This window comes from Pseudonaja textilis, chromosome 2, assembly GCF_049901715.1.
Source record: "Pseudonaja textilis isolate UNSWEBS1 chromosome 2, rPseTex1.2, whole genome shotgun sequence".
In the NCBI taxonomy this organism is placed as follows: Eukaryota; Metazoa; Chordata; class Lepidosauria; order Squamata; family Elapidae; genus Pseudonaja; species Pseudonaja textilis.
Genome location: NC_141991.1, coordinates 10,283,595 through 10,294,990, shown reverse-complemented (window position 1 = coordinate 10,294,990; position 11,396 = coordinate 10,283,595).

Here is an 11,396-nt window from a genome sequence, read left to right as displayed (position 1 = left end):
AAGTGACAATTAGTAGTTTTTCCACATGGTTGTATTAACATGCACTCCTCTTTTCTTCATATACCCAATTTAAAATGTATTGTTTTATTCATATTAATGTTTAGAAAGAATTTTATTCTGAAAGTTTTATGAAATTTTTATTTTACTAGATATATGAAACAGAATAAAACTGTGATGATGAAAGAAACTTCTTTCCAGATGGATCTGGAAAGATTTCTACTGGACTACGTGTATCATTGCAAATCCACCCCATTTGTAACCACCTCCCAGTTAAGATATAAAGGAAAACTTCATTACAGATCAGGAATGCCAACCTTAAAGGATCTTTTCTTTGTGGATTTGTATATTTATTTGCTAAATTTATATAGCTGCCATGCTGGTGAATTAAGACTAAAAATAACTGGTTAGTTTCTAGAAGTTAGAGATATACAGATAATCAGAGTTGGAAGGGACCTTGTAGGTCATCTTGTCCAAGCCCCCACCCAAGTGGGAGACCCCACACCATTTCTGACAAATTGTAGTCCAATCTTTTCTTGAAAGTCTCAACTGATGGCACTCCCCCAATTTCCGAGGGCAAGCTGTTCTATTGGTTGATTATTCTCACTGTCAGAAAGTTTGTCCTTGTTTCCAGATTAAATCTCTCCTTGTTCAGTTTCGATCCATTATTCCTTGTCTGGCCTCCAGGAGCTTTAGAAAATAGCTTGACCTCCCTATGGCAGCCCCTCAAATATTGGAAGACCACTATCATGTCTCCCCTGGTCCTTTTCTTTACTAGACTAGCCAAGTCCAGTTCCTGCAACCGTTCCTTGTATGTTTTAGCCTCCAGTCCCCTAATTATCCTGTTTGCTCTTCTCTGTACTATTTATAGAGGCTCAACATCTTTTTTATAATGTGGTGACCCAAACTGGATGCAGTACTCTCCGTGTGGTCTTACTAAGGCTTTATAGAGTGGTATTAGTACTTCCCTTGATCTTGTCTGTATCCCTCTGTTAATACAATTTAGGATTGCATTAGCTTTTTTGTCTGCTGCTGCACACTGCTAGCTCATATTTAGCTGGTTGTCCACTAAGACTCCAAGATCCCTCTCATAGTTACTGCTATTGAGCTTGGTTTCACTCAGTCTATATTCACTCAGTTTAGAGAGATGAAATGCAGGTGAGGTCATGAGAATATCTTCCTCAAAAAGAAAAGTCAGGCAGTTTTTCCTGCACTAGTTGGGACATGAGTAAGAACTCTGTGTCAGCAAGAGATGTTTCTAAGGTCAAGCTAGGTATCCAAAAAAGGTCCTTTCTGTTGGAAAACCACAATTAAGTGATACCCACTGGCATGAAAAGATAGCTATTATTGGTTAAATTTGGAGCCTCCTTTTTCCCAGAGTTTAGTTCAGTTTGCTTTATTGTCATTGCACCACATACAACGAAATCAAACACCATCTTCAGTACACATCATGACCATGAAAATAAACACAAACATACATCCTTCAGACTCCACACATTGCATTGAAACTCCCAACACTGCACCAACACTGCACTATACAACACTGCACTGTACAACACTGCACTATACAGCAGCATTCAACAGAGCTATTGCCCTGGGATAGAAGCTGTTTTTCAACCTATTTGTCCTTGTTTTTATTATCCTGTCTGCCAGATGGTAATAGTTCAAAAAAAAGGGTGTGTGTGTGCCCAAGATGAAATGGATCTTTGAGAATGTTTTGAGTTTTCTTAAGGCAGCGGGAGCTATAAAGCTCTTCCAAAGAGGGGAGAGGGCAACCAATGATCTTCTGGGCAATGACATTAACTCTCTGGAATGCTTTCCTATCTGCCATTGTGTAATTGGCAAACCATACAGGGGTGCAGTAAGTTAAGATACTCTCTATGGTGCAGTGGTAGAAGGTCACCAACAGTTTTTCATTCAGTTGTTGTTTTCTGAAAAGTCTCAGGTAGTATAATGTCTGCTGGGCACCCTTCTACCAGGGCTGCAATGTGAGCACCCCAGGTCAGGTCCTCTTTTATGGTAACACACAGAAACTTAAAACTGGCCACTTGCTCCATTTGGTCTGCATTGATAAGCAAGGAGATTTAAAGAGAGATTTAAAGCAACTAACAATTAAGGTAAAGAATTGTATTCAAGGATATACTGTATAACGTAATAAGCTGAAGACCAAAACTAAGTAACTTTCTTTTTCAGATCATCCTTCATTTCTTCCAATATGAGGATGGGCTTTTCTTTGGATCAAGTCATGTTTCAGTGTTTTGGGGTTTTTTGGATCAGGGCACATCAAAACAGTCATTCTGGTTTCATGTGAACTGAGAGCCTTGGACCTTTTCTCCAGGAGCAGACCTATTCTTCTATCCCCAAGGCATGAAATACAACTGTGGATAACTCTGACTAGGTATGTTCTCTTTAATAACATCCCAGATTATACACCCGCCCAACCATGGCAAGCTAAACTTGAATTCCAAAGCTCATTTTCCAATGGTATCAACAGGAAGTGAATCCAGTCTTGATTAGAATTATCCTTGACTCTTTTACCCGACTGGGAACTTGGGCCTTGGAGAAAAGAGTTTCATTATATTTTGCTACTCTAAGGAAACATGGAAACAAGACAAGTTGATGCTATCAACATCAAAATCCCCAGCATTTGATGGCAATAGCAATAGCACTTAGACCTATATACCGCTTCACAGTGCCTTACAGCATTTTCTAATTGGTTCACAATGTTAGCATCATGCCCCCAACTATCTGGCTCCTCATTTTACTGACCTTGGAAGGATGGAAGACTAAGTCAACCTTCAGCCAGACAGGATCGAACTCCTGGCTGTGGGCAGAATTAGATGACAAGACTACATTCTAACCAATGTACTACCAAAGTTCCTGGAAAAAATGTCCCCTTTCACTAGCTTTATAGGGATAACAGTTTGCACAGGGGACACAAAATAGCCTAAAGAATTATCACAAGGCATCCCATGTTGGACATAGCTGAATCAATTTGAAATAATGTTCCATATTACAGCATCTGAAGGACCCCTTATCAATTGTACTGAAGCCTCCAAAGTCATTTAAGAAAATTATAAGGGTTCTACTCTCCACATTCAATTTTCAGCGAAGGCCATTTTTTTTTGGTGAATAGTAGAGGTGGTATTCAGCAGGTTCTGACCAGTTCTGGAGGACCAGTAGTGGAAATTTTGAGTAGTTCGGAGAACCGGCAAATACCACCTCTGACTGGAGATTTTACAGAATCCTTCCCCTGCCACGCCCACCAAGCCATGCCCACAGAACCGGTAGTAAAAAAAATGAATCCCACCACTGGTGAATAGGTTTAGCCATTTAAAATGTGTCTCAAGGCTTTGGAAAACAGAGAAAAGACACCAATATTTCACCCACCTTGTTGAGCAACTTTAGCTGTGAAAGAGCATCTTGGTCAATAGTAAGCCTCTGTCTTTCAAAACTGCCTAGTTGCTTTGTAATGGGATCCTCCCTGGAGAGAACTATCATGCTTATAATGTTCAGATCTGCTGCTATATCCCCATTTTGGTCCAAGTACAGTTTCAGTTGGGAAAGATTGCAAAACTCATTCTTTTTCAGAAATGGATGGAACTAGAACAGAAATATCCAGGATTTGTAACAGCAGAAACGTTGTTTCTTTTTTTTTCTACCCCCACATGTTTTTTTTTTTTCACATTTGAATCTTTCTACTACACTTGTCTCACTTGCAAATATCCTGAGTCAGAAGAACAAGTGTTATCAGTATCCCCAAAAGAGAAAAAAGAAAAAGGTTCGGCAAAATTAGCCAATCATATGTTGACAATATATATAAATTGATAAACTAAATAATTAATAAAACTGGTAAAGTGTAGGGATCATTCTAGGCTGGGTCCCAAATTGAATAAACAAATAAATGCAGAGATTATTCACATAAAGTCCTTGAAAACTACAGGGTAATTACCAAAAAGCCTGAACTGGTCAGGAAGAAAGTTGTGAGGCTAATTATGTCCCAGGTAAACCAGACATGAAAGATGGCCAGATGAGGTAATTCTACTTCACTTTAATGCTACATTAGCAGAATTTTGTAATTCTGTATGTACAATTTTCCTACCAACTTTTTATTCAGCCTGAAAATCCTTTCTCACTTTTTTCCCTTATATTACATAGCTGTGGGCTTCCAGCTTTTATCTGATCCTTCCTTAGGGGCAGCAACTCTTCTTCCTGTCCCCAAAGTCATTCTCCATCTTATTACACTTCCTAAATAGATTATGGAAATGCTGATGATATAACTTGATTTCAGTAAAACAATTTTTGATGAGATTAGGAATCTAGTTAAGTGATGGCTGGATGGTATGATAATTATCTGAATTAAAATTGATTTGCTATCAATAATTTTCAATGCTCCCCATAAAACTCACTAAATAGCCATTTTTTATTTATTTAATTTATATTGCCACCTATTCATTCATGGTGACTTGAGGCAGCTTACACAATGTAAAACCATATTTAAAACTAAAAATGAAAAAAATAAAAACTAACAAAAAGAATCAAATGAATTAGTAAAGTACAATAGAACAAAATTTGGGAAAAACAAAAAACAAAACAACAAAACAAACATTAGTCATCTATTCTTCTATGTTTCTGTAATATAGAAAAGTAGAGTTGAGTAATCATGATTTTTGGATAAAATATTTATACCAATTGATAGACAAAACGATTATGAACTTATTTAAAAATATAAAGTGTTATGTCTGTGGAACTGGTTGGAGTCCCCAACCAGGTCCGCTGTTTGAGCGGGAGCACCAGCCGCTCCCATTGGTTGGCTCCGTTTGACAGTCGGCTATAAAAGCCGGCTGTCGAGCAGAGCCAGCCCATTGTCGCCCGCTAGTCTGCAAGTTAGCAAGCAGACGCGACAACCCTTTATTCTCTGCAATAAAGCCTTGTTAGTTGTACGCTCTGGTCTCATGCCTCTTCCTTACCATCGCTCTACAACACTGGCAACGAGGATGGGATGGTCGAAGGCTAACCAGACGCGTTTTGTTCAAAGAGCTGTAAATCACTGAGAGTGAAGCCACGAGCGCTGTAGCCGCAGCTGCCAACGCTCACAAAGAGCGCGAAATTCAAACCGCTGTCGTTTGAGCTGTATTCACTGAAGCGAGCCGCAGGCACCATAGCCACGGCCGCCAACGCTCACCAAGAGCGCGAAATTCAAAAAGAGCTACGTAGCCCAGAGAGACAGTCACAGCCTGCGCTCTTTTAAGAGCACGAATTCTAAGACGACTGAAGAAGACGAACCCTGCACTTTTCACGATGAATGCTAATCCAGCATTCCCACCATTCAAGCCCAACGAGGAAACGTGGGACTCCTACAAAAATCGTTTCAGCCATTTCCTCGATGCCATCGGGTTAGCTGATGCTGCGGAACATAGAAAGAAGTCCTATTTCCTCAGCTATTGTGGGGCTGCCGTCTTTGACACCGCTACAGCGTTAGTCGCACCACGCGCTATCAGAAGCGTCCCATGGGATGAACTACAAGAAATACTCTCCAATCACTACTCGCCAAAACCATCCCAGATAGCCAGAAGGTATGCCTTCAGAATTAGAAAACAGGCAGAGGGGGAGTCAATCAACGAGTACATGGCAGCCCTGAGGACAGCTGCCTTGCAGTGCGGTTTCAAAGACTACTTGGAAGACATGCTGTTGGATCAGATCGTCTGTGGGGTTAGAGACTTGAGACTCCAAAGACGTTTGCTGGCAAAAAAGGACTTGAATCTATCCTTAGCCATGGAGGAAGCCCTAGCTGCTGAGCTCTCTGCCCAATCAGCAGCTGAGATTCAGGGCACTCCATTAAAGTCCAGCAGTCCAACCGTCCATTCAGAAGAAGTGCTCAGTGAAGAAGACCCCACAGACTCATCAGACAATAACCGCCTTAAGCATCAGAAGCCTTCACAGGTAGGAGCAGGACAGAGAAACAACTTCACTCCCAAACAACCTCCCATTTGCCTAACCTGCGGAGGCTCCCACTCTAGGGCATCCTGCAGGTTTAGAAACGCCATCTGCCTGAACTGCCAAAAGAAGGGTCACCTCGCTAGAGTCTGCCAAGCAGGGCGCACTTTGCCTCAAAGACCTCCACCACCTCCTAATTCCCAAAGGCAAGTGGAGGACTGCTATACCTGCTACCACGCTAACCATACTTCCCAAACCCCTGATAAAATTAAAATTTCTGTTTTCCTAGAAGGTAAACACGGGATCTGCGCTTTCAATCATCTCCTGGGAAACCCTGAAGAAGATCCAGCCCAGACTGTCAAGGAAACAGCTACAAAGATGCCACCTGACACTGCGGGACTACCAGGGCAAGAACATTCCTGTCCTTGGGAAAGGCAAGTTCCTCGTTCAATTCCAAGCCTTTAAAGGCCATTTGCCTTTAGTGGTTGTTAATGGTGCCCTCCCCAGCCTGTTGGGGCTCGATTGGTTTCCTTCCCTTGGCCTTAGTGTAACTGGGATCCATGCTGTCTCAACTTCTGACGTAAATGCATTATTTTCTGATTTTTCTGATGTATTTAGCAGCAAGCTAGGTTGCTATTCTGGCATCCCCATCTCATTTTCTGTAGACCCCCAGGCAATTCCTCTCCGCCTAAAGCCACGCAGGGTGCCTTTCGCCATCCGTCCCAAATTGGACGCAGAATTAGATAAGCTACTTAAGCAAGGGGTGTTAGAACCTACTGATTTTGCCAAATGGGAGACCCCCATAGTCACCCCACTCAAGAAGGATGGCAGTTTAAGAATCTGCGCAGACTACAAAACCACACTCAACCATTATTTACAGGTCAGCGCATACCCTGTCCCTGTTATTCAGCACCTGTTACACACTTTCGAACCCGGCACCATTTTCGCCAAGCTAGATATGTCCCAGGCATACCAACAGTTCCCTGTTGATGATCAGACAGCTGAATTACAAACCATAGTCATGCATAGAGGGGCATTCAAATGTAAACGCCTCCAATTCGGGGTCAGTGTGGCCCCGGGTATATTCCAATCACTCATGGAAAGGATTCTCCAAGGTCTCCCAGGAGTTGTTCCTTATTTCGATGACATCTTAGTCTCAGCGACCAACCAACCTCAACTCATACAGAGGGTCAGGACAGTGCTAGAGAAGTTTAGGCAGCATGGCCTCAAACTCAAAAGGGAGAAGTGCGCCATCGCCACTAGGCAGGTGGACTTTCTGGGTTATAGGATAGACGCCTCTGGCATCCACCCAATTGAGTCCAAGGTGAAGGCCATCCATGAGGCACCCACACCAACCAACAAGACTGAACTACAAGCTTTTCTGGGGCTTCTAAACTTTTACGCCTCATTCCTTCCACACAAAGTATCTGTCGCTGAACCCTTACATAGACTGTTAGAGAAAGACTCACCCTGGCATTGGGGGCCCAAAGAAGCCCATGCTTTCAAGTCAGTCAAATCCTTACTCACATCGGAAGCAGTCTTAGTCCAGTTCGATCAACGCCTTCCCTTGGTCCTGGCTGCTGACGCATCCCCTTTTGGGATTGGGGCTGTCCTAAGCCACAGACTCCCCAATGGCTCCGAGGCACCAATTGCCTTCTTTTCTAGGACCTTCTCCTCGGCAGAAAGGAACTACAGCCAAATCGATAAAGAGGCCCTGGCTGCGGTTGCTGCAGTTAAAAAGTTCCACGAAAGTGGTTTGGCCACCACTTTGAACTTGTGACAGACCACAAACCTCTCCTAGGACTCTTATCTGGAGATAAGCAAACCCCGCAGGTACTTTCACCCAGAATGACCAGATGGACTTTGTTTCTGGCCGCTTACTCATTCAAGTTGGTGCATCGTCCTGGCAAGAACTTGAGCCACGCTGATGCCCTTAGTCGCTGCCCCCTGCCAGTCCCAGTCGAGAACCCAGCACCAATTCACGCCATCTTTGAGGTCAACGAACTCAAACTTCCAGTGACAGCCGAGGACATCGCGGTGCACTCAAAAAAAGACAAGATAATTGCCCAGGTTCTGGACTGGGTGGGAAGGGGGTGGCCGGAAACTCAATGTACAGTTGACTTTGTTCCTTTTAAAACCCGTCAGCAGGAACTGTCGAGGCTACAGGGATGTGCTCATCCTGAAGGTGCTTCACGAGGGCCATCCGGGCATCGTAAGGATGAAGGCTCTGGCCCGCGGCTACGTTTGGTGGCCCGGCATGGATGCTCAAATCGCCAACTGGGTAAGCTCTTGCCAACCTTGCCAAGAAACCAGGGCTGCCCCACCAGCTGCCACGCCCACCAGGTGGGAAAGTGCTAGTGCCCCTTGGTTTCGCCTGCACATTGACCTGGCTGGACCGGTGCATGGCAGGACTTTCTTGGTGGTCGTGGACTCCTACTCCAAGTGGATTGATGTGGCCTTGCTTCCCACGACCACCACCCAGGCAATAGTTAAAGCCCTGACCCGTTTATTTGTCACCCATGGACTTCCAGACACGCTGGTGTCTGACAATGGCCCGCAGTTCACATCATGTGAATTCAGTATGTACGTTGCTAATTTGGGCATCAGACACGTCCTTACAGCTCCCTTTCACCCCACTAGCAACGGGATGGCGGAGAGAGCAGTTAGGTCAGCCAAGGAGGCACTCGCCAGGTTTGGCCAGGAAAACTGGCACTCTAAACTGTCTCGTTTCCTGCTCAGCCAACATACGACGCCTTGCACCACTACTAACAAATCCCCTGCCGAACTATTGATGGGGAGACGCCTTAGGACCACCCTGGACAGGTTACACCCCCACTACTGCCCAGACACCCCTTTAGGGTCTGACAGTCTGGTCAGGGACTTTGCCTTGCAAGACCTGGTGTACGCCAGGAACTATGCGGGGGAATCCCTTGTGGGTACCAGGTCAAGTCGTGTCAGTCACAGGTCCAAGATCCTACAGGGTCCTCCTGGAAGATGGACGCTTGTGGCGGAGACACATGGACCAACTCAGAAGGCGACAGAGAAGTGCGGCTGATACCAACCCAACCCGACCTGCCAGTGCCAACGTCTCCCTACTGGTGCCAGACGGAAACTCCCTGCAGAACCCGGTCTTCCCCGACGATCAGGAGGGTTTGCTGGAGAACCCGAGTTTCCGGCTAGAATCACCGACCCAGCGGCCGAGCGATCCAGTTTGCCCACCGGACCTCGAGACTCGCCCAGGTCAGCCCGAGCAGAGGGATTCGCCGACTTCGCAGAACACTACGCCAGGGCAAGCCCATGCCCCAACGACCGTCGAGGCATGTCCCGAGGGCCTGGACTTGTCACCAGCCAACAGTTCACCCGAGCTGCGACGTTCTGGTTGCCAGCACAGACAACCCACTTACCTACAGGACTACGCATGTTCCCAGCTGGGGGAAAGGAGTGTTATGTCTGTGGAACTGGTTGGAGTTCCCAACCAGGTCCGCTGTTTGAGCGGGAGCACCAGCCGCTCCCATTGGTTGGCTCCGTTTGACAGTCGGCTATAAAAGCCGGCTGTCGAGCAGAGCCAGCCCATTGTCGCCTGCTAGTCTGCAAGTTAGCAAGCAGACGCGACAACCCTTTATTCTTTGCAATAAAGCCTTGTTAGTTGTACGCTCTGGTCTCATGCCTCTTCCTTACCATCGCTCCACAACATAAAGCATCAAGAAAAAATATTTATAATTTTCGCATACAGATAAATACATAAACAAAAGCCACTAGAAAAGTTTTTGGTTTTTTAGCAACTAGGACTTAACAATGTATGGCATAGCTTATAAGAAAAAAGGGATGGCAGCTTTAATATACACATTTCATCAAGATTTCATTTGTACATTTTCTTATATCTATGTGTGTGTGTTTATGTGTGTGTTTGGTATGTATGTATACTGGTCACTGATTATAATAAATTAGTAGTATGTCAATGATTGGATAATTAACAATATGTAATTGGATAAGAATGTCATTAATGGTGCATTGGAGAAAGGATGATGGAAATTACACTTGATAAGAATATTTGTGAAAATGATTTCAAAATCATAGACTGCAAAAGAATTGTGAGTTGGAAGCGTGATGCTCATGGAATGAAGACAAATCCATCCATAAAAGTCTCAGGAGTGAACATCCTGATTTTGAGAAAAATTAAGACAAGTAGAAAGTCATCTTGCAAACACTACATTTTGAGAAGCACAAATACTGGATCAGCTTTAGAAAAAGACAATGAAACCAAGGAAGAGATCAAAGGAGTTGATCTTAGCCTTAAGGAAGACAAGTAGGAGAAGAGCTAGGTTGCTCTTTGAGGGTTGAAAATCAGAAGAAGTATGATAGCACCTTTTCCAAATGAAATGATCTCTTGACTGGAAAACGGAGGATACAGCACTCTTCCAATAATTGAAAGGTGCTTCACAGAAGCTTGCTATTATTCTAGAGAGTTGGACATGGACAAATGGAAAACTCAACTCCGTCACAAGAGAGGAAATTCTGGCTGAATGATATGGAAAACATTCTAAAAAGAGGAGCAGTTTTAGAGCTGATCTGGTGAACCAGATAAGTTCAGTTTCCCCTGCAATGATTGTTTTAATGCCAAGACCCAGCTGCCATCACTTAAAGAAGCTTTAACTGGGGTTTTTGTAAAGGAGGGGCATGGCACTTAAATGGTCTCAGAGTCTTCTTCAAATTATAAACATAAATTCTAAAATGCTAATCACAAATTCATAAAGACAAGAAATTATTTAAAAATGCACACACTATAACATTAATGTTGTTTAATATATATACCTACTGTATATCTATATCTATCTATATCTATATCTATGTATCTATCTATACACATACACACACACATATTTGTTTTCATAGATTTTCACGGGTACAGTTATGCAGGTCTTGGCATGTTCGGGTCTTTTCCTGTGTAAGATTGAGAGCATCTTGGCAACGTTCTTTTTTTATTTAGGTTGTCCCCCTCTTCCCTGTGACAGCCCTTCAAGTATGGGAAAATACTACCATGTTACCAATAAAGAAGATGCTATCATGTCTCCCCTAATCCATTTCTCTGTGGGGCAAGTAGCAATGTTTTGGCAGAATCTCATCTGCCATCATCAGGCTTCTGTATTGTGTATTGATGGCAGATGAGATTCTGCTGAAACGTTGCTACAACTTTAAAAGCACAACTATAATGATGTGGGAAAATACCCAAACAAAGCTGAATACCATACAGGTAAGTACCCGCGAAAACTTAAGAAAACAAATGTGTGTGTGTGTGTGTGTGTGTGTGCATGTGTGTATATATATATTATGTATATATATATATATATATATATATATATATGTATATATATATATATATATATATATATATATATATATATATATATGTTTTCTGAGGTTCTATGGGTATTTGTATGTGGATCTTTGGTTGTTCGGTTTTC